Source organism: Pezoporus flaviventris, unplaced genomic scaffold (assembly GCF_033815535.1).
Source record: "Pezoporus flaviventris isolate CSIRO_AGI_PZ_B2104156 unplaced genomic scaffold, CSIRO_AGI_Pfla_v1 ptg000002l, whole genome shotgun sequence".
In the NCBI taxonomy this organism is placed as follows: domain Eukaryota; kingdom Metazoa; phylum Chordata; class Aves; order Psittaciformes; family Psittacidae; genus Pezoporus; species Pezoporus flaviventris.
The window spans coordinates 73,200,246-73,225,259 of record NW_026892550.1 but is presented as its reverse complement, the minus strand read 5'-3'; positions in this window follow the sequence as shown (position 1 = coordinate 73,225,259).

The following is a 25,014-nucleotide window of genomic DNA, read 5'->3' as shown; positions in this document are numbered from 1 at the left end:
TTACCTCTCTGGTATTTCTCATGACATGATGGCTTCAGTGCAGACCAGCAAGGTAAAACAAAGCTTTAAGCATGTATAATAAAATTGAGCCTTCAATCAACACAGATTTGTTGACAGGATGAAAAAAGTTTGACACACAGATAACATTTTGCCTGAAAAGAAGTTCAGACTGCAGCCACACATACAGGAAGGGGCCCGAAGTATTTTTGTTTCCCTGAAACAAAGCAAAGTAAGTAGATTTATAAAAGTTTGACTTCAGGCCCAATAAAAAAAGCGCAATTTAAATTATTTAATGAAAACAGACAAAGTGGAAGTCAAGTGCAAACCTCTTGCCTGATACCAATAAAAGAAGGAACTGTACAACTCTTCTGATAACCCACTAGAATCTTTGTGGCATTCATGACACCGGCAGATACTTTTGTGAATATGGCTTTTCAACCTTAGCATCATGAATACTGATAAATTAAGTAAATTAAATGTCAGTGATCCTATAACACTTTTCTTCTTATTTTTCTTAAGCCAAAAAAGCAAAAAAAACCACCCAAAAGCCCCAACCAAATACAACAAACCAACCCCAAACCCTCAACCATTTCACTACTAAGCTATAATATATTAAATCATAGATATGAGTCAAGAATATCAGGCTGCTGGGAAAAAATGGAAAACCATTCTGGGAAAAATAAACATAAGTATCATCTGTAAAACTGTCGTGGTTTAAACCCAGTCAGGTAATTCGTTCGCTCACTTCCCCCCCTTTCTTGCCCTCCCCCTGCTCTCGGAGGGACGGAGAGGAGAATCAAAAGAATGCAACTCCCACGGGTTGAGATAAGAACAGTTTAGTAACTAAGGTATAACACAGATCACTACTGCTACCACCAATGATAATAATGATAAAGGAAATAACAAGGGAACAGAATACAACACCTCACCACCCGCTGACCGATAACTCGCCCCCCAAGCCCGACCAAGCTTTGACCGATACCTCCTCCAAGGTAGGTTGTATGGAATACCTCTTTGGTCAGTTTGGGTCAGGTGTCCTGTCTCTGCTTCCTCCTGGCTTCCCCTCCTCCCTGGCAGAGCATGAGGCTCACAAAGTCCTTGGCCAAATCAAAACATCGCTATCAGCTCTGTTCCCGAGCTGAAAGTCAAAACACTGCACTGCACCAGCTACCAAGGAGGAGAAACATGACTGCTACTGCTGAACCCAGGACAAAAACACATGGTGTAATGCCTGCATTTGGCTCAGCTGTGGGAAGCAGGTGGCTCAGCTGTTGGCAGCATCATCCCAGAAGGATGTGGACACAACAGAAAAACCCTGGAGAATAGGAACAAGGTTGATGAGGGGCCTGGGAAAAGGAGCTTATTAGAAAAGGCTGAAGAATTAGGACTGCTTGTTCCAAGGAGCAGTTTTCAGACATGTGAAGAGAGGTTAGGAAGAAGGAAATAGTTTCTTCCACTCCTTCCAGCCCATTGGACAGCGTTAAGCTTCAGAAGAGCATGGAGTGCCTGAGACAAGACTGAGACAAGCAACCCTGCTGTGACTTTTAGTATACCGGGAATTAAAAGTTTGTGCAATACAATTTGGCTACTTTCTGAAAAGAAAATTCATCACAATCTTACTATCTGATACATTCCTTGTACACATGTGTTTGCTCTGAAGTTTCCCCCATCACCAAAGCAACTGAGTGCTCGGCATTTCCTTCTGGTGTCCACCTGGCCCTTTGTTTCAAGCTCCGCTTTGATCTTCCTCTTTTCTGTTTACTATTATAAGCCCATCAGTGGTTTGCCTATCTTTTCTCGAAGCCTGCTCCTCTGGCTGTTTGGAACAGTGCTGGGTTCCCTTTGCTCCTTTGATGACTCAGAAACATGCTGCACTTTTCCACTAAGAGGCTAAAGAAATGGGAGTTACCCAGTAGTTTCCACAGACCAAGCAGGTGTCACAAAAAACATGCTGCAAATTAAACAATTCAGTTAAAGTAATTTATGACTGACAGCTGCCACTGATAGATCACCTGCTCTGGATAAACAAGAGAAGTATGTTGAATACAACTGGAAAGTATCTAGAGCTTATTTAAATACAAAGCAGCAAAATACAAAGTCAAGGATTCCAGGAACAGAGATGTGCACGTTCAGTGTCTATCTCCTAGCTGCCACAGCAGAGGCAAATCTAGAGGACAAATGAGAAATAGATGAATGGCATTTTTGACAAGCACTAAGTTAATCATCTTGCACAGCACACTCAGGGTCTCAGATCTACAGAGATCATAATGAATCCCTTTAGGTGCAGTAAGTTTGTTCTCACAGGATAAAGAGCTAACAAAAAATTAAGGTCTCAGTTAATCCGGGAAAAATTACGAAACAAGGTGCTTATATGTGTTTGGTGCTCTCAAATCCAGTATCTTCTGTGAGAACATCATGCCCTGGAAGACACTGCTACAGCTTCCTGGTATTTCAGTTATCTTTCCAACACCACAAGCCATTTACAGATAAAGGCCAAAAGGTAAAATAAGAGCTGCTACCATAAACAGAAACAAAACAGACTTTTCAAGTAACTGAAACAAGCTATTCAGGAAGACCCCGAACACTCCTACTTCAGCTACCCAATTGTACATTTCGGGGATATGCACAGTACAGTTAAACCACCCTAAAGAGCTAAATATTTTTTCCCATTATACACTGTGGTCCATGTCAGCTATTACAGAACAATTAAGAGACATTCCTTTTTTCCTTAATCAACTTGTTTTTCAAAAGCACTGTCCTGGATTCAGCAGTAGCAGTCATTTTTCTCCTCCTTGGTACCTGGTGCAGTGCAGTGTTTTGACTTTCGGCTCGGGAACAGAGCTGATAACGAGGATGTTTTGGTTTGGCCAAAGACTTTGTGAGCCTCATGCTCTGCCAGGGAGGAGGGGAAGCCAGGAGGAAGCAGACAGGACACCTGACCCAAGCTAGCTAAAGAGGTATTCCATACCACAGCACGTCATGCCCAGGATGTAACTGGGAGTTAGCTGGAAGACTGCGAGGTTGGAGGAGGTATCGGTCAGAGCTTGGTCGGGATGGGGGGGCGAGTTATCGGTTGGCTGGTGATGAGGTGATGTATTCTCTTCCCTTGTTGTTTCCTTTACCATTGTTATTATTGGTGGTAGCAGTAGTGATTTGTGTTATACCTTAGTTACTAAACTGTTCTTATCTCAACCCGTGGGAGTTGCATTCTTTTCGATTCTCCTCTCCGTCCCTTCAGGAGTAGGGAGAGGGAAAGAAGGAGGGGAGTGAGTGAACAAGTTACCTGACTGGGTTTAAACAACAACAAGCACTTAAAAACATATGTACAATTTTATCCTTATTTATGTTACATTTTTTGTTCTGTAGTAAGAAAGCTTATTAAAACTCAAATACAAAAAATTCAAAAATTATTTCTCCCTTTTACTTTTCAAGCTCAACTTTCACAGTGCAATCCCTGTCTACTCACAGGAGGCCAGTGATTCTTCGCCACCCCAGACAGCTAAAACATAAAGCCCCCAGGTTATGAATCCACAAACTGCTGTGGTATTGATAAAATTGAAGTGTTTTCTGCCAAGAAAAGGTCTGTGTTGGACCTGATGGGAACAGGTCTCAGAATTGTGAAACCAGAGCCTAATGCAAGGAGATAATTCATACAGTTTGATACACTCCCCATGGGAAGTCAGGACACAATATCTGTACCTCAGGACTACTAATACATACAATTATTAAATCTCTGTTAAAACTCTTAATCAGTTGAGGACTAATAATATAGAATTAAATGCAGAGAGTTAATGCATCCCCTTTCTCCCTATCAGCCCTATTCATTTGGGGATACATTAAATCTGTGCTTAAATTTTAAGACTCTGAACATCTGTAAGCAGTTTTAAATTATATGAAATAGTGCAAATGTAAAGTATTGGCTGACAAAAGCAGCAGGCTGCAGTTCAACTGATCAGCTGAGGCTGTTTGTGTAAAGTCAAATGAGATCAGTGAGTACATGCAGGAGCCAGCAGATACCATTTACATCCTGCGTAATAGTGCAGAAAGTTATGTGGAAGACACATTCAGGACCAGGTTTATCTCAGCTGATCCACTTCTGAAATCAACTCTGTCAAGCTATTTCTTGAGATGTGTGCTGGGTTTGGTTGGTTATTTTTTTAACTTGGGGCTGAACAGGCAAACCACACAAAAATGCTTAACCATGCAACAGCAACCTGCTGACTGACAACAGCACTGTAGGAGATATCAAATGAAAACTACTTCAGCAACAGTTCACACTTCCTTGCTCAATATTGAAAAGACTTGGAGGGGCAGCCTGACCCTACCTGGTTCAGCTACATCAGACTGCCAGGCTCAGGAGCTACAGGTCAACTAACACCTTTGTGTCACATTCCTTGGTCTTTTAAAGATCAATAACAATGTGAAAACCACCCACCTTTCTATCTGTTGGAAGCTAAAGAATTGCTGTCACTTGGTTGGGCTTTCCCAAATATTATGTTTTTATTCCCCAGTGTAAATTAATAGTTCCTCAACATGAACTCCTCGAGAAAAATACTTCATCTGCCTCCTCCTTCCCTGAAACACAATATCACAGAATCACAGAATCCTAAGGGTTGGAAGGGACCTCAAAAGATCATCTAGTCCAACCCTCCTGCAAGAGCAGGGTAACCTAGAGTACATCACACAGGAACTGGTCCAGGCAGGCCTTGAATATCTCCAATGTAGGAGACTCCACAACCCCCCTAGGCAACCTGTTCCAGCAATCTGTCACTCTCACAGTAAAGAAATTTTTCCTGATGTTCACATGGAACCTCCTATGCTCCAGTTTACACCCATTGCCCCTTGTCCTATCACTGGATATCACTGAAAAAAACCTAGCTCCATCATCCTGACACTCACCCTTTACATATTTGTAAACACTGATGAGGTCACCCCTCAGTCTCCTCGTCTGCAAGCTAAAGAGTCCCAGCTCCCTCAGCCCCTCCACATAAGAGAGATGTTCCACTCCCTTAATCATCTTTGTAGCTCTGCGCTGGACTCTTTCAAGCAATTCCCTGTCCTTCTTGAACTGAGGGGCCCAGAACTGGACACAATATTCCAGATGCGGCCTCACCAAGGCAGAGTAGAGGGGGAAGAGAACCTCTCTTGACCTACTAACCACACTCTTTCTAATGCACCCTAGGATGCCATTGGCCTTCTTGGCCACAAGGGCACATTGCTGGCTCATGATCATCCTCCTATCCACCAGGACCCCCAGGGCCCTTTCCCCTTCACTACTGTTCAGCAGGTCAACCCCCAACCTGTACTGGTACATGGGGTTGTTCTTCCCCAGATGCAAGACTCTACACTTGCCCTTGTTGAATTTCATCAAGTTTCTCCCCGCCCAACTCTCCAGCCTGTCCAGGTCTCGCTGAATGGCAACGCAGCCTTCTGGCGTGTCAGCCACTCCTCCCAGCTTAGTGTCATCAGCAAACTTGCTGAGGGTACATTCAATTCCCTCATCCAGGTCATTGATGAAAATATTAAACAGCACTGGTCCCAGCACCGACCCCTGAGAGACTCCACTAGTCACAGACCTCCAGCTAGATTCTGCCCCATTGACCACAACTCTCTGCCTTCTTCCTTTCAACCAGCTCTTGATCCACCTCACTACCTGATCATCAAGCCCACACTTCCTTAGCTTATCTATGAGGATGCTGTGGGAGACAAATGCCCCACTGAAATCAAGAAAAACCACGTCTACCACTCTACCATCATCCATCCACCTAGTTACTTGCTCATAGAAGGCTATAAGGTTGGTCAAACATGACTTCCCCTTGGTAAAGCCATGTTGGCTGCTCTTAATGACTCCCTCATCCTTGATATGTCTAGAGATATCCAAGTGTTTCAGGGATGTCCTGGGTTTAGCAGTAGCAGTCAATTTTTCTCCTTCTTGGTAGTACAGCGTTGTGTTTTGACTTTCAGCCTGGGAACAGTGCTGATAATACCGATGTTTTCAGTTGTTGCTAAGTAATGTTTACCCTGACCAAGGACTTTGTGAGGCTCATGCTCTGACAGGGAGAAGGGGAAGCTGGGAGGAAGCAGAGACAGGACACGTGACCCAAGCTAGCCAAAGAGGTATTCCATACCACAGCACATCATGCCCGGGGGGGTAACTGGGAGTTACCCAGAAGGACACGGGGTCTTCTGGGTCAGACTTGTTTTTCGGCAGGTGGTATCGTATTCTCTTCCCTTGTTATTTTCTCTTATCATCGTTGTCATTGGTGGTAGCGGTGGTGATTTGTATTGCTGGACTGTTCTTGTCTCAACCTGTGGGAGTTGCATTCGTTCGATTCTCCTCCCTATCCCCCTGAGAGTGGGGAAGGGGAGAGCCCCAGGGGGGGACGTGAACGTGGGCCTCGATTGCTTCCAGCCTGGCACCACTCACTGGGAGTGAGTGAACAAGCTGTCTGGCTAGGTTTAAACCACGAGAAGGCATTATTCTCCAAACAGCTATCAGTAGCAACTGAAAGGATTTTCTCGTTGTGTGAAAGCATACCAGTACTATTTTTAAAAAAACTATTTATTTTTTAAAGTAACAATTTGGCATTTAAATGTTACTCTAGGAAGTTAAAATGTTTATTAGCACCACTATTCACTTGAAGCAGCACCATTCCCATTTGAAGTTTTTGGGAAACATAAGGGAATGGGTAGGTAGAGAAAAAGAAAAAGTTTTTTTCAGAATTACTTGTTGATTAATCAAAAAATTGGCAACATTTTTCAAACAAATTTTCTACGTGCTACTATCCCAGTTTCCCAGCAACTCTGCCTGTGACATAACGTTAACTTGGTGGGAAAGTAGCTCTGTCTCTGCATTCTCTGGACAGGAAGCTAAGAGCTTTTTGGAGTCTATTCATAACCCTGCATTTGCATTTGATAAATTACTTCATTGTTACAGCAATTCCCCTTTAACATGATGATTAATTATTGTTTTACACCAAAAAATATTTGTTTTAAAATGCTAATCTTTCACCATTTTCTGTAGCATTAGACCAGAAGTCATAGGTTTTTCAAAGCTTCCAGAAAATTGCTTATTTTCCTCAAACAAAAACCATTTCACGTAGGCTCAGTTTCGTCTACTTTTCATGTAAGACTGACTGCAGTAATTTTTATAACATGATTTTAATATCGCCTCTAGACAAGAGTATTTAATTATCTAGACCACTATTCAAAGTTAAAAGAAAGGCAGTTATAATATTGTTGTATCCATAACAGATAAAAAGAATATTGTCGGTATGTTTCTAATTTATACACCAAATATTTCTCAATTTCTGAACTGCATTCACAAGTCCTTGAAAGGCAGGCACAGGATCCAATTTTTTTCTAATTTATGCAGTCACAATTTTTTGTTTTTGACATAATGGAGTTATTCAATACCAGAGCAAGCAAGACCACACTCTGAGCAAGTTGGATCTTAAAAATTTGTATTCCAACCAAGTTAACATCAAGGTGGGTGCTTCTCTGAAACTTTTAAACAGAAATTCATCCCAGAGGACAAGTCCTCTGTCACAGCTTCATCAGCCTTTTGGGGATATTAGCAGAAGACTCCTCCAGGATGTTTCAAGCTACCCAGGCAGGAAAGGTGAACAATCAAGTGGAAATCTGGTTTCTGCCACCACCCAACATGCAATAACTATCACCCATGTTTGCAAAGGTTTTATTATGGTTCTCGTGAGGAGAACAACACAGCCCAGCCCTGTATGATCCTAGGGTATTTAATAAAAATGCTGTCTTCTATCCCCACCTTTGCAGACCTGCTAGAGCAATGCCTTGGGTACTGCTATAGGCAGCAATGAGCATCCACCTGTAGCTTGAGAAACGCACACGCTTCTGCTTCTCTACATTCTTTGCTATTTAAAATTCAGCTTTTCCCCAAGCAGTTTGTAAAATTTTTCTCTACTTAACCTTAAATTGCCTTTCTCCCTCCTCACAACTTGAGCTGAAATGAAAAGAGGGTATTTGAAAAGGCTGGTTTCTTCTTGAGAAAGAGATGAAATTTCATACTGGCTCTTATTGAAACTAGTTCACATATCCCAGGCCTTCCTTCTCACTACCCCCTTCTCTCCCACACTCCCATAATTTGCCCATTTACACATCAAATCTGGTATAACAAACCAGACACCCCAAAGACCTAGAAGCCATTTCTACTCCATCACGAGGGCAACTCTACCCACAGACGTGAAATGCCATTAGGGTACTGGAGACTATTCTTTGCAGTATTGACTTGAATTAAACCAGAATTGAAAAGAAAGACCCCTGAACAGAGTTTCTTTTTGCAGTGCTAATAAGATCTGCATTCTTGGCAGCAGGCACCAAAAGCTGGCCGATGCACTGAAATCAGAAAACCTTCCTCTGGCTGCTATCACCCTTTTCCTTCCTATGGCTGCCAAGAACCCCAGGTGGCTGCTGGAGGGGAACACCCACCATGGCTGGGCAGCCCTGCTTCTCCCTCCTGCCCCTTATGGCTAAAGCTTCTCCTGCCACTGCCGCACCTGGTCCTCCTCAGCCAGCACAACTCTCACCATGAGATGGGTGCCTCACGCAGACGTGGCTCCCACCTGCTGCTTCAGGCTCTCCAGCTCATAAACCCAGCACCTAACCACTGTATAATTTAGCTGAGTGAGTTTTTGAGAGTGCTCAGCACTTACAGATCCTATCCTACCCCCAAAACTGGTTGAAATTAACAAGCTAAGGTCCAGCCTCACTTGACCATGCAGCCACTTTGGCTTACAGAAAGCTCTGGCTCAGCTTCTCCACACTGGCAGCTGGGGGAAACACCATTCTTGCCTCCACCTGAATTAACTTCTGGCTGAATCACATCAAGTAGAAAGACTCCCCTGCTCCCACTTTATAAACCTTTTATTTTCAAGAGTGTAACAAAGCAGGCTTGCTTTCTGCTTCTCCCAATTTAGGGTCCCACTAGAATGATTATTAGCTCAGGGATATTAATTCATCTGCCTATGTCCTCAGCTGACCCAAAAAATGTATTTGAACAGAAATCAGGGAATAGGGGAAAAATACCAAACCAAACAACAAAACAAAAAATAAAGTTTTGAATTTTCCCAAGATTTTGCTTTGATGTATGATTTAAGTCTCCACTGAATCTTTCTGTAAGTTTAGATCAAACTGAAAGTTAAGCTCTGTGCTTTGCTGGAATAACCGAAGTTGATAGACCACACACATTTTTACTAAAAGAGACTGACTTAATTGGTTCAGTAGCTTTCCTATACCAGGTTCTTTTTAATGTTACTTTGTTGTCACCTGTATTTATCATCAAGTATATGTATGTATTTCTGCAACCCATCTTTTTGGCACCCTCTACATTATTTCTAGTGAAATACCAGTGAGTATTCCTATAAAGACTGGATTTATAAAGCAACCTCTGGTCTCCCATAGGCTACAAAGAGGAATGATAGACTATTCAAAGGCAATCTTGAAACTCTGCAGCAGCAAGTTCTGAAAGAAAAAAGTACCTGACAATTTGAAGGGCTTCTCTAAGTTTGCTGCAACATGGCTTCAGCCATCAGATGACCTGCCAGATCATCAGTCCCCTGGATGAATCATTACTCACAGTACTATATTGTTATGGTCTTCCAAAAAGTATCAGAGGCAATGCCAGTAAATAAGCTATGGAAGCCAAGCATAGGATTCTTCCAAATTAGTATCCCTTCAAGATCAAGGAGGAAAAATGTTGCCACAGAGAGATTGTTGTCTATTTTAGCATACCTTTATAAAGATTTTATTGGGAAAGCACAGATGTTGAAGAGAATGTTAAAAAAGGGGACTCAAGGACTGTTTTATCTAGATTGCTGTATCTGATATTCTGCTGTCATCAGTAAGTGGAAAAGTTCTTGAAAGTGATCTAAAGTTCTTGAAAGTGAATGCCTTCTGCTAAACCTGACCTCTTTTCAGCCTGCAAACAACTCTGAAGGGTTGTTCCTGCCTCTTCTTCTTGTCCTAAGGAAAACTTACTGAGTATTTGACCTTTCAAACACACTGAGATCCTTATATCTTGGTCACAGAATTTCAGGATTATTTTGCTCAGCCGATACACTGATTTCTCTTCTTTTCCCATCTCTAGGCAAAGATGCTCCCTTTTTTTCCCCATGTGAAGAATGCTGATTCCCTTCCACATTCAAATCACAGGCTCCTAAAAGGCAATTCATGCTCTGAGCATGAATGATACCTGGCAAATGGCATTCTCAATTTCTGTCAAGACTCTCCACTGTTCCTATAAGCAAATGCTTCTGCTTTAGAAGCATTTTAAAAGTGACACTGAGAAATTAATTCACAGCACTATCTGTGCTAAGCAGGCCCAATGGTCCCAAAGGTATGGTGCCCTACTGAGCTCTGGTGAGGTATGCATGGATCTGTCTGCAACACCTTGCCAACTGGAGAGCAATGCCTTCACACAGAATAGAAACACCAGAAGGGTAGGGAACTTGCACTCTAAGCAAGAAGGTAGCCAGTAGATTAGCTCAGGGTGTAACTCTCACTGCCTCCCCTTCCAATACTTTTAGACCCAGGTGTACACAATGCCCTTTTCTGGATTAGCCCTTAGTCTGGATTAGCCCTTAGTCTGCCAAACTGGCAAGTGAATCCACTCAGGAGTAAATCCACTCAGCTGAGCAGTCTATTTTCAGCTCCAGGATAAAAATCTATCTTCAGGTGACATAACCAGGTCTGACAATCATCTTTCTAAATAACAAATACCCTTTCTTTACCTTGAAGGAAACACAACTGTTTTGCTACACACAGAAAAAGTGCATGATCTGTTACATCAATGGACTTAATCCCCAGCCCTCTGAACCCTCCTCACTAGGACTTTCCACTATGAACTGATATTGCACATTTAATAAAAATCAAAATGACCTCCTGTCAGAAGTATGCTTTTGTTGCAAATCATGCAAGACTTCTGTAAACAAAACATCACAAAGGACCACATCTGAGTCTGATCAACTACTTCTTTTTTTACCAAGTACTTCATCAAGATCCCTCACAATTGTGCCAGGTATTGCCATTAGCACTTTAGCTGAGAAATGATTGCAGGAAATGGATTTAACTGAGACCACTAGACATTTATCTTAATACTAGTGAGGTAGATCATTGTGTTAATTTAAAGTGGTATAACAGCTTACAGTTAAAAAAAACCCTTTATATAAAATTTTCTTTTTTCTGCCTCACAAGTAGCACATTTGGTCTCCTCATCGAGGAATAGCCTCTTCATTAATATTTTGGAGTTTCCCTTTATTTTTCAATGCACAAATATGCAGAAAAATATTTATTATCTTTGTTACTTTAACCCAGTCACCATAACAGGCATGGGAAAATAGATACAGAAACAATGAGGACTACTAAGGTGCTGTAGTATCAGTGACTTGGGGCAGGCTGATCATGACTTATTTGAATCAGGGGTCTCTGACAATCACTGTACTTTTGACTGTTTACGACCCAGTGCTTTTGATTCCTCATCAGCAATTAAAAAGGTTAAACACTCAAACCCATACAGTTATGATAAAACAAAGTGCTTTCCCTCCAATCTGTCATGTCATCAACAGTAGTGCTAATAAATATCCTGTTGCAAATGTCTGAGTATTTGGATGCAAGGTAGACACTGTATTCACCAAATACTAAAGAAGAGCTTACCCAACTTCATGACTGTTCCATGTGGTATTTTATTCAGTGCTACAATGTGTGCAATGTACTGGAGGGTTAATTAATTCACATCAACTCCTACTTCCCTTGGGAAATCTCTGTGCTGGCAAATAAGCTTTACTGTTAGGAGGCTGCATTAACTTCTAAATAGAATTGTTTTAAAACGTCTGGTTCGCTCATACAGCTGTTCAGAAACTTTTATATTTGCTAACCACTTTAGGCATGCAAATTATACCTTAAATCAAGACAGAAGTAGCTGGTATTATCAATACACATGCTTTTGTCCTTCACCTACTGGAGAAAATATGTTCTGGTCTCAGAAAATATGCTGCCTGAGGTCAGGGTCAGAGAACTGTATTCAGAAATTTTTACCTGAGCCCAAGAATACTAAACTTGACCACTCACTATGAGACATTGTGAGTAATACAAATTAATGTGGTTCACAAATGTGCCAAAACCTTAATAAACTCTATTCATAAACATTATAAAATCCTTCCAGAATGTTGTGGAAAAAATTACTTTTCTGGCGGACAGGGAATGTATCTGTAAAACAAAAACTTTTTGTGAATCATACTTGCCAGCCTCAAAGCCCACCAGTGATACTGATCTAACTACAGAAGTTATGCTCTTGACGGTCAATCTCCTAACATAGCTCAAATCAGAAAAAAAAAATCACTCCATCTAAAGAAAAAAAGTCATACATTTTGCTTTGAAATCTATTTTCCAGATCTTCCATGTTAATTTTTCTAAATACTCCAGTGTGATCATAGCTTTCCTGCAAGTCAATGAGAAAAATGGCACAGTTATCCAGAAAAACCTTTCCCAAAGGCTCCCTTGTTGTGTGCAAGAGCATTCATAACGAGTTCTCTCTACTGGAAGTACTCCGGCATAACACACCGTAGTGTCACTCTTGCTCTTTTGCTGGTGTTTCTTGTTGTGGTTTGTTTTTTGTTTTGTTTTCATAGTTACATAATTCTCTGTATCATCCTTCTACCGGTCAACCACATGCAGAGAAAAGAAAAATAATCTCTTTCTCTAGTACTATAGCACAAGTAGTATAGTGGATGGTTAATTAACTCAAATCTTCCCCTATTTCCCTTGGAAAATTATTATGCTGGCTAATAAACCTTATAGTTATGAGGCTTTTACGAATTTACAAACCCTGTGGCATTTTAAAGTGCATGTCTGGTTTGCTCAGCTGTTCGAACATTTGTCACCTTAATCGCTCCTCCTCTCTGTGAACTCATACCTCAGAATAGCTTTGCATCAATGAAAAATAACTGATTGAAAGCATGAGATTCATGCACATTTATTCTTTCCATGACTAATTAAAAGGTTTGGGGATTTTTTTCCCTTTCTACTAAATGGATCTATGTTGCCAGAGCTTGAGAGCTGGGGGTTTGGCATTCAATATGTTCCAGATTTATTACCTGATCTTCAGGTAAACCACTTAAATCCCTAGTGATTTAATTTTACCAACTGTAAAACAGGAGTAACACTCACCACTTATCTTAATGTGTCTTCAGACATTCCAGGGATAATGCCATCTAAAGGCACACGGATGGTTTTTGCTGAATCTGCTGTACAGTGAGATCAAATTCGTTCTTCTAATTTCCCACAGAAGTTCTTGTTTGGAGTGTAGAGAATACGTTCTCTCAACACGAACATGAAGGTGCTATGCGGACATCCTTGGTGCTGCACTGCCCAGAGAAACTTGGCATAATTGTCACTTTTCTCCAGGAAACCTGTTTTGGAATATCAATTTTTATATAAGACATTAATAGTTGAGTAAGAAGCACATGATTTTTTTTTTTTTTTCCTATCAGCTATGAAGCACCCACTCAATGCTAAATGGTAAATAAAAGAAATGAGTGAAGGAAACAGGGCACTTGGTTTCTCAACACCAGACTTCTGTTGCACAACACAAATGAATCTTTTTAAAAGAGCCTCTTTGAGGAACATCCTACCATCCAATTGCTAAACGGTTTCTAAACTAACATTCACAAAGCGTTTTGTTTATAGATCATTGACTCAACATGCTGACAACCCTACCTTATTTCTACCTGCTAAAAAGATTTAAAAGAGAAATAAACTGTGTCAAATATTTTCCAGAACATTACAAATAAATAACACTGCATCAATTTCAGTAGGGACCTTGCAGAATAGTGAAAAAACAAAACCAAAACAAAAAAAAAACCAAAACAAAAAAAAAGCCTGAATAAGTATTTCTAAATAAAAAGGGAACTGACCTACATAACAGCTTGTGTCATTTATCCTTCTCCATCTGAAAATACCTAAGGAAATTGATTGAGATCATGGGTTCGCTAAGAACAAGGGAGAGCTGGGAGGCGTCATCCACTAATTTTTCAGAACAGAATTTCCTCCTTTAGCTGATAACATGACCCCCTTGCACACACAGTCAATAAATGTTGTGAAAACCACGTTTTTATTTCCTGATTCATTTCCTTAAGCAGTGTGAAAGTGATACCTGGCACTATGCATTTTTGAAAGGTGGGACTGGTTTTAGCACTGAGGAAAAAGTACATCTAAGATGATGCAAAGCAGAAGCAACATGAAATTCATTCTTGCTGATACATGGGTATTTCTAAATGCTAGAAAACATACCAATTACCAGCACATTTGGGGACTTAAGCCTGAAAACATCTGGAATGTCAGCTGAACAAGTCCAGCTACATCGCTTATGTAGCATTTAATGCAGAGAAATACATTGTGATACCTTCTTCCCCTGGGATTTACTTCAGGCAAAAGCTTTTTTCTTCTTTATTTTTCAAACCAGGATTAAAAAAAAAAAACAACAACCACGATCAAAACACCACTACCCCAGCACATACCACCCTTATTATTTCTTTCTACAGTGAAAGCAACAATGAGAAATGCAATTAAAATAACCTGGCTCTCAAAATAAAAGCGAGTCTCTCTCGATCAGGTAATGTTATACTCCAGGCTGGAAAGACCCCACAGACTGATGTTAGGTGAGTACCTTTGTAACATAGCCAAGTTTTTCTCCTTTGGGAGATGGCTACAGGACGGACATTTGTATCACAGTGTTTCAGAAATTACAGCAGCAGTGTGATGTTGTGACATTAGGAGAGGAAAGCAGATGCCAGAAACATTCTGTAATGTGGCTAAATCTGGCAGGAAAATAAAAATCAAACTGCTTTCCCTGATTTTAATAAATTAAATAATGATAGTACCCTGGATACATATATATATATTTATTTATTTTTTTCCCCTGGAAGGAATTGGAGGAGGTGGTTGAAAAAAATATGTAGAGGAAAGGGATAAAATATGCCCTTTTTGAACTGCGAGACGTGCTTTCTTGGTGGCCCATGACCTCAAAAATGGAGAGGAAAACAGCATTTCTACCAATAAAATGATTTTTAATTCACTATCCCAAACTTTGACAAAAACATTTTAAGCAGTTCTAAGCCATTACAAACCACCATCACAGGAAGGAAATGAAGCCTCATTCATGCTTTGCACATCTATATTTCAGTGCATACAAAAATCATACAGCACCCCTCAATATATTTTCTTAATACTTGGCAACAATGCATTAAAATTAACCATGGTTGCATGTTGACTCTTTCTTCCTGTACTCAGAGGTGGAAGACTTACAAAGTGGTGTCTTTCATTTTTGTAAGTTTGTAGGAGACTTTTCCTCTTTAAGTACACACATTACAAGGTTTGGAGAGGGTAAAGTCAACAAACTGTGCCCAGCAGCTGGAACACAGAGCAGAGAAAACATTTCCTTTTGGGGTTGAGTCTACAGCTTCAGATTAGTCACTAGGAAAGCTCACTCCTCAGACAGAGGTGCTTTGTTCTCATTAAAGAAAATCCCATTATACCCTGAGAAGGTAACACTCTTAGAGGCCTCATCCCAGAGGTTTACAGTTTTGTTTATGGCTTTTTTGAATGCCGGGAAATCTACAATGACCTGAAGTGCTATGTACCTGCATTTTTCTCTCAGAGTTGAACTGTGCTCTCAATGCTCAGAAGTGGTCTAGTGTAAATAAAGTGACAACTTTATTTACAACGCACATCAGACAAGAGTTTGTACTGATACTGATCCCTAGAAATGCCATTTATACGCATATAAAATAGATTAACTCCCCAGAGTATGGGTTGCCTTGAACGTTTACTGATCTATGTCTAAAGACCAGCTTCTTCCTGCCACAGAAACATACCAAAGCAAAAGTTAACAAGACTTCAAAACTTAGTTGACTGCAGTGAGCAGAAAGAAACAGCAGACTGCTTGCCGTGTCACAAGGCCCTGCTTGCAGATGTTAATCTGAGAAGGAGTCCAAGTTTCCACAATGAAGGCAACATCACTGCCAGGCTATACATCAGGTTTTCACCAGGCTGCTGAGAGTTAGCTCAAAATGACTGTTGTAAGAGGAAAGCAAGCCAGTGGCAACACCTTGTGCAGCCTATTTATTTTCATTAATTACTTCAAAATACAGAAATTGCAATCAGGCTTCCACAGAGCCAAGAGAAATAGTTTTCAGGGCATCACCTCAGTCTTCTAGTGAATCTTTGGGATGTCTTGCTGCTCTTGTGCCTCTCTAGCTACATTTCTTTAACAAGGTGAAGAGCAAGTCAGCACAAAATAGAAGGGTCTCCTTCAAGGAAGTGAGGGCTTTTATTTATAAACAACAAAACTCATAACTTTGAGAGAAGGGACACTAGAGTCAAGCAGACGAGTGTCGGATAAGAAACTGTTACTGCTTCCCCCAGCTCTGCAATAAGTTTCTCCCTGTTTTGCCTTATGCTGCTGCATTTTGCAACAGTGCAGTGGGTGAAAATCATCCCCTTCTCTGGAAGAAAAAAAGACATTCAAGTTAATTAAGGACATAGAATAAAAAATTTGTATCAGAGTATTTGGAAACATCCATCATGAGATACAATTTAATTTACTGCTCTCAAATGTGAGTAAAATTGGAGACTTTGACTTGAAAATCAGAAAAAAAGTGTATATATTTTTCATGCTATACAAGCATAGCTGAATTTCTTTTATCTGACACTTACAGAAACACAAGGATGACAGCATTCTCTTCTCTACACAGAAAGATGTCTTCCTCATGCTAACCTGACTGGGACTCTGTCTTAATTAAGCAGTTAACTTAAGCAAACTTGCTACCTTGGAAGGTAAGGCCATCGGGACACAAAAAAGTCTTCCCCGGCTCCCCAGCTCCATGCCTCATTTGAAGTCCAACCTGAATTTCAGATCAAAGCTGAGCTGTCAAAGCCAGGAGGAAGCAACTAAAGGATGTATCCAGCACGAGTATTTCCAGGGGAGAAAAGAAGGCTCTGTAGCAATCCCTCACCCCTTTAAGAAAGAGGGTGTAGGCCTTGCCCAATAATAAAAGTTTAATGGCAGTTATCTTATGTGCTGCGAGACAGAACCCCACATTGATCAGCTTGCTGGACTGAAATACAAGACATTTAGTTCCACAACACTGACATGCAATGCATAGGCCAAAGTCATATCTGCAGACAAGAACTTGCTGTTAGGTTTATAGAAGGGTTATCTAGCAGTGCAGTGTACAGCATGCACACTTTCCAGGGAGGCAGAGTGGTTTTGGAAACCAAAAGTCCCTTCAGACACTATATGAGATCAACTTAAATCATTACAGACTGCACAGTCAGCAAGATTCGTGTATGTGCCCTTACAAGAGCTCTAAAGGCAGATTTCAACAGCTGCTACAGACCATCCTCTCAGTACCAGCAGGACAAACACTAAAGCAGAGTTGGGTGTTGCATCGCTGCAAGATCAGAGGATGCCAGTGAATGTGCTGCTCCTGCAATCAGAAGAACCTGCCAGGGATAGACAGTGTGTGGGAAGTAATGCCTGCAGCAAAGGAGCTTCAAAAGAGAGCACCTTGGCTAGGCTGCAACAGAGTTATTTGGTACTTTCCCACATGGTCAGCCAGCAATCCTGGCCAGCAAGGAGATGTAGCAGAAACATCTTTCTTTTAAAGGATTATTCCTGGCTCTCGAGACGTCTGTAATTTTTGGCAGTCTTCTGACAGGCTGCACAAAGGGAAAAGGAATCTCTCTGCTCCCTCTCCCACACTGTAGCCATGCAAGGCCCAGCCATAACGTAGCTCTTAATAAACGCCTATGGGGCACAGATGCGCCCTGTAGGCATTTAAAGAGTAGAAGAAAAAAAACACCAAAATGTTTCTGTGTGTTTCATAAATCCATATATAATACAACCTACAAGCCTAGACAGAAAAAGAAATATCTTAAAATATATTGAATCCTCTGTGAATTTTCTCAGTGAATCGGCATGAAGCCAGATGTTTCTATAATTCTGATGCATTAGGAGATGCACAGCATTATGGCCAAGTGTTAACATAGTAAACTATAATGTAAAACATGTAAAGATACTGGCTTCCAGAAGTTTTCACTCCAACAACTCTGCTTTCTCATGAAGTTATATTTTCTTTATAATATGCACTTAAATTGTAGTGCACATGGAAGTAGAAAAAAAACCCTCCCTCTCCCCCATTAAAACGTAATTCTCTATGTTCTCTGTAAGAACGCAAGGGCCAACTAAAGACTGACACAGAATCTTTCATCTCTGAAATATCTCTGAAATTCATCTCTGAATAGCAATGAACAAATCTCACACTAGAGGCAATGCAAGGCCAATAAGACACAGCTGAATACCACATGAGCAGGTGAAGAAGTGATGGTGAGATTTTTGATGACAATTTGGTGTCCAAAAGACAGATTGTCTCACTGTATGGTTCTTGTTTGTATCTGTAATGGATTTAGGGATTTGTAGAGGTAGTTTTAAAGATATCTAAGCAGGTGCAACATCTGTGTTAGAATGGCCTAATCAAGGGAAGAAGCAATAATGGGAATATAAAGCAGCACAAAAAAGGTAACAGCATGTGCTCAGAAATATGCAAGAAATAAACTGGCACTCTCTATAGAAGAATAATGCAATGGAACACCTTGCACTGAGAGTCTATTTGGAAAAAAAACTGTTGCTATAATTCATTATTCAGAAGAGTAGAAAATACTGGCTCATTTCTGCATGATCTACCTGCTGGGATGTGAGCTGAGAGCTCTGTGATTCTTCAAGACCTTGTTAGCTTAAAAGGACAAAATGTAATGAGAATGAATTCCTACCACAGCTTTGAACTTGCAGTCACAATTCTATTCTCATGGAGGTACTTGCTAGAGTACACCTCACTCTTAGACAGAAAACTAGTACTGGGAGGTGGGTTAATTTCCAATGTGGTAAAAGTGAAGTTCGATCCAAATTTTTTCTTGAAACAAAAAATGCTGGTACTTCAGTTAGGTCTGGAGTTTCTCAAGCCTTTTTTAAGGCAAACAAATGTTACTCAAATTTAGGCTGCACAGAATGTACTGGTGCAATCAATCTACCATGGAATATCACACCAACCACTAATATGGTGATTATTCTCTAAAGTAAAGTAGGCCACGGAGGGTTTGTTTCACTTCCACAAGATATATATTCGGTAATCAAATTTCCTGTATGCCACTTGCCAACTATTCAGCCCTTTTTTTTTCTTCATGGCTACATAACAACTTACCATTAGACTCTATGTTCCAGCATATCTACTTCAATTCACATTTCCGTCTGTTACTTTAATTTAAAAATATTAAGGGGCTTTCAGTTAGTCAGATGAGAAACCTGTATTTCAAAAATGAGTCTGTAAAGCCACAGCAGGCAGCAGATTTTGTCCGCCTATGTTACAGAGCTTAATCCCAGATCTTGCATTATTCATGGATAATTTAAACCATTCTGTTCTTTTCAAGTTGGATACAGTCCTTGATAGCTGTTGGACAAAAGCTGATGATATCTGTAACCGCTAGATAGCTCTCTTCTCTTTAACAACCAGAGAAATATAATGCATTTATGAAAAAAGTCCAACATACAGCATATACTAGATTGTTCTACATGCTTTCTAAATTACTGCTCTACAATTTAAAAGCCAGTTCTTGTATCATCCATTTAATCCTTACCTATTTTGAGCTCAAAGGTTAAATGAAGCAACAACCATGTAATGCTCCTTTAAATCATAATAATTAGAAAAAGGAAAACATATGGGGTAGTGAAAAAAGCATAGTCTAGAGCTATCTCTGAAAGTATGAAAAATATTGTCAAATAGCCATTAATGTCATGTGTATTTGTGAACCCAAAACTCCCAGAAAATTAATGACCTAGATACTGCAATAATTATTTCTCTCCTAAAACGGTTTTTGAAAGCAGTAACAAAAAAATCCAGAATGACAAACTACTACTAATAAAATGCACATTTGCCTTGGGTTTATTCACTTCCTTCTCTATCCCTTCTTCTCCTGTACAAGCTTTGATAGAGAAGTCTCTAAATGACTGGTTTAGAAACAGCCAAGTTCCATAGGAAAGAATGCTAACAGTCATGGCCAGAGGCCGACTTCTGTTGAGAACTTAATTTTAATGCGCTGAAAATACAGGATAAGTACTCCACCTGCAAAGACTACCTATTCTTCTAAAGTTATGAAAATTCTGCCTATATTACTTTAACGTGAGTAGTTACTGCTCTTACAATTTAACTGAAACGTGCTTTGCGGAATGAGATTGACTCAATTCCTGCAGTTTAACAAAGGCCATTACACAGCATCACCTGAATGTTTCATGTGGACATTCCATGCATCTTCATTGGTAAACAAAAGCATTTCTCCTCTGTTTCAAATAAAATGCTGAATAGTGAAATAATAGCTTAAAAATTGCAATTATTACTGACATTCTGTAAAACGCTGGTGTCTCAACTCTCTTTTCCCATGGAACAACTGAACAAACCATTGTCTTTCTCTACCAGAATAATAAGACAGTAAGGACCTCACCAGAAATGATCCCTTGTATTATTCAGTTTCTACACTTCATTTTGAAGAATTAATCCCTTCCTGTATAATTTTCACTGATGTTTAGCTAGCTCCCAAATGGTTCACAGAATCCACTTAAACTAGCTTCACTTTCTCTAGAGTTTAACTGTTTCAGTAAAATATTTTTCCTAATCACAGAATCCCAAGGGTTGGAAGGGACCTCAGAAGATCATCTAGTCCAACCCTCCTGCAAGAGCAGGGTAACCTAGAGTACATCACACAGGAACTGGTCCAGGCAGGCCTTGAATATCTCCAACGTAGGAGACTCCACAACTCCGCTAGGCAACCTGTTCCAGCAATCTGTCACTCTCACAGTAAAGAAATTTTTCCTGATGTTCACATGGAAACTCCTATGCTTCAGTTTACACCCATTGCCCCTTGTCCTATCACTGGATATCACTGAAAAAAACCTAGCTCCATCATCCTGACACTCACCCTTTACATATTTGTAAACATTGATGAGGTCACCCCTCAGTCTCCTCTTCTGCAAGCTAAAGAGTCCCAGCTCCCTCAGCCTCTCCTCATAAGGGAGATGTTCCACTCCCTTAATCATCTTTGTAGCTCTGCGCTGGACTCTTTCAAGCAATTCCCTGTCCTTCTTGAACTGAGGGGCCCAGAACTGGACACAATATTCCAGATGCGGCCTCACCAAGGCAGAGTAGAGGGGGAAGAGAACCTCTCTTGACCTACTAACCACACTCTAATGCACCCTAGGATGCCATTGGCCTTCTTGGCCACAAGGGCACATTGCTGGCTCATGGTCATCCTCCTATCCACCAGGACCCCCAGGGCCCTTTCCCCTTCACTACTGTCCAGCAGGTCAACCCCCAACCTGTACTGGTACATGGGGTTGTTCTTCCCCAGATGCAAGACTCTACACTTGCCCTTGTTGAATTTCATCAAGTTTCTCCCCGCCCAACTCTCCAGCCTGTCCAGGTCTCGCTGAATGGCAACACAGCCTTCTGGCATGTCAGCCACTCCTCCCAGTTTAGCATCATCAGCAAACTTGCTGAGGGTACACTCAGTTCCCTCATCCAGGTCGTTGCTGAAAATATTAAACAACACTGGTCCCAGCACCGACCCCTGAGAGACTCCACTAGTCACAGACCTCCAGCTAGATTCTGCCCCACTGACCACAACTCTCTGCCTTCTTCCTTTCAACCAGTTCTTGATCCACCTCACTACCTGATCATCAAGCTCACACTTCCTTAGCTTATCTATGAGGATGCTGTGGGAGACAGTATCAAATGCCTTACTGAAATCAAGAAAAACCACGTCTACCACTCTACCATCATCCATCCACCTAGTTACTTGCTCATAGAAGGCTATAAGGTTGGTCAAACATGACTTCCCCTTGGTAAAACCATGTTGGCTGCTCTTAATGACCCCCTCATCCTTGATATGTCTAGAGATGGTGTCAAGAATAAATTGTTCCATCACCTTTCCAGGGATGGAGGTAAGGCTGACCGATCTATAATTACCTGGGTCCTCCTTCTTGCCCTTCTTATAGACTGGCGTGATATTTGCCATCCTCCAATCCTCAGGCACCTCTCCTGTTTCCCATGACTTACCAAAGATGATGGAGAGTGGCCCAGCAATGACCTCCACCAGCTCCCTCAGCACCCGCAGGTGTATTCCATCCGGACCCATAGATTTATAGATGTCCAGATTGCTTAACTGATCCCTAACCCAATCCTCATCCACCAAAGCAAATTCCTCCTTTATCCTGACTCCTTCCGGGGCTATAGGAATCTGGGTCCCCCGGGGAGAGTCTGCAGGAGTAAAGACAGAGGCAAAGAAGGCATTCAGCACCTCTGCCTTCTTTATATCCTCTGTCTCCAGGGCACCCACCTCGTTCAGCAGTGGGCCTATACTGCCTCTTGTGTTAGTTTTATCTGCCATGTATTTGAAGAAGCCCTTTCTATTGTCCTTAACCCGACTTGTAAGATTAAGTTCCAAGGAGGCCTTAGCTGTCCTAATTGCCTCCCTACATTCTCTAACAATTGTCCTATATTCCTCCCAAGTGGCCAGCCCCTCCTTCCATAATCCACAGATTCTTTTTCCGCATGAGTTTGCCCAGCAGTTCCTTGTTTAACCATGCTGGTCTCCTGGCTCCCCTACTTAACCTCCTACCCATTGGGATACTCTGATCCTGAGCTTGGAAGAAGTGGTCCTTGAATGCTGACCAACTATCTTGAGCCCCTTTACCACCTAGTACCCTTTCCCATGAGACTTCCCTTAGCAATTGATTGAAGAGGCCAAAGTTGGCCCTTCGGAAATCCAGAATTGTGGCCTTGCTAGGTATTCTATTCCTCCCACACAGGATCCTAAACTCCACCGTCTCATGGTCACTGCAGCCAAGGCTGCCATTGACCATCACCGCTTCAACCAGACCCTCCTTGTTGGTGAGTACTAGATCCAGCAGCGCTCCTCTCCTAGTTGGTTTGTCCACCATTTGCATTAAGAAGTTATCATCAATGCACTGGAGGAACCTCCTAGACTGTGAATGATTGGCTGTGTAAGTCTTCCAGCAAATATCGGGGTAGTTAAAATCCCCCATGAGGACCAAAGCATGTAGTCGTGAGGCTGCTTTCAGTTGCCTGTAGAAAGCCTCATCAACTCCTTCGTCCTGATCAGGAGGTCTATAATAGACCCCCACAACTGTATCACCCATACCAGCCTGTCCCTTAATTCGTACCCACAGACTCTCCACTTTCTCCTCATCTGCCCCTGGACAGAACTCAATACATTGTAGTCTTTCTCTCACATAAAGAGCAACTCCACCACCTCGCTTTGCTGACCTATCTTTCCTAAAAAGGACATAGCCATCCATGACCACATTCCAGTCATGTGAACTCTCCTACCATGTCTCTGTAATTGCCACCAGATCATAACCTTTAGACCGCACATAGACTTCTAACTCCTCCTGTTTATTCCCCATGCTGCATGCATTGGTGTACAGGCATTCCAGGGAGCAAGCAGAGCATGCTAGTGGCACCCTTGGGAGGCGGGAGGCCTTCTGGTCTTCATTAATACTAGAACAATGCCCCACTAGTTCAAACCCAGCTACAACCCCCTCACACTTTGAATCTAACCTAAAGCTCTGTGAGTGAGCTCTGCTAACTCTTGCCCTGGTACCCTTTTTCCCCTGCGGGACAGGGTCTAAACAACTATCCTTTCCCTCAATTGAAACAACAGATTGAGAGTCCTCGCTAGTCTGCCATCCTTCAAGCCCTAGCATGTTTCTCTTGGGCTTGTCCCTAACAGGCCCAGTTATCTCCCCTTCCCCCTTCATATCTAGTTTAAAGCCCTGTCAATGAGCCCTGCTAACTCCTGCCCCAAAAAACCTTTTCCACCTCTGGGACTGGTGTATCCCACCTGCCACCAGCAAACCAGGTGTCTCACATAGCAGCCCATGATTGAAAAACCCAAACCCCTGCCTTTGGCACCAGTCACGTAGCCATACATTAATATGCAGACTCTTCCCATTTATCTCTTCACCCTTGCTTTTAAGAGGTATGGAGGCAAACACCACCTGCTCTCCAGACCCTCTAACCAGCCGTCCCAGGGCCTTGAAGTCTCTCTTCATTGCCCTTGCCCTGCTTGTAATAATTTCATCACTGCCAACCTGAAAAACCAGCAGCGGATAGTAGTCAGAGGGCTGCGCCGGATCAGAGAGTTTCCTTTTAACATCTCTAATGTGAGCCCCAGGTAGGCAGCAGACTTCCCTGTGGGATGGATCTGGTCGTCAAATGGGCCCTTCTGTTCCCCTCAGAAGGAGTCACCCACCACAATTACTCTTCTTTACTAATGTATAGCCCAAACTTCTTTTGTTTTCGCATTTGAAATATGAAGCCATAAGAAACACTGCATTTGTGGGTATGTACAGAGACATAGCAAAATGCCTGCAGAGGAGAAACAACAGCTCCAACAGTGAGATGAGAGAAGCTGATTTGCTAATATTTCAAGAAAGTGTCACCCAAAAGCATTTGAAAAGAAAAAAATCACCACAACTAATATACTCTGCTATTGCTCTGTATTGCTCTGTCCATTCACAGTATGAAGACCTTTTTTCTCAAAACCCTCTCATAAGAAAATAACAAAACTTAGTGTCACTCAAACATATTTACACATGAGGTCACCATTTCTGTAGGCTTTAAAGCTCCTGTTTTGCTGATCAGCAAGCCTGTAGAATGGCTGGTCCATAAATGACTGTATTACTTTTCACTATTTAAATATAGCAAATCTCTGGGTTTGGTGCAGGGTTTCTTGAAATAAAATTTATCTTTACTTGGTTGTAAGAAGAACAGGGATTGACTGCTGAGGAGTTGTAAAACTTTTTCTATGAAAATTTTTGCTTTGTTCACAAAAAGTGAAGAAAGAAAGGATAGCAGT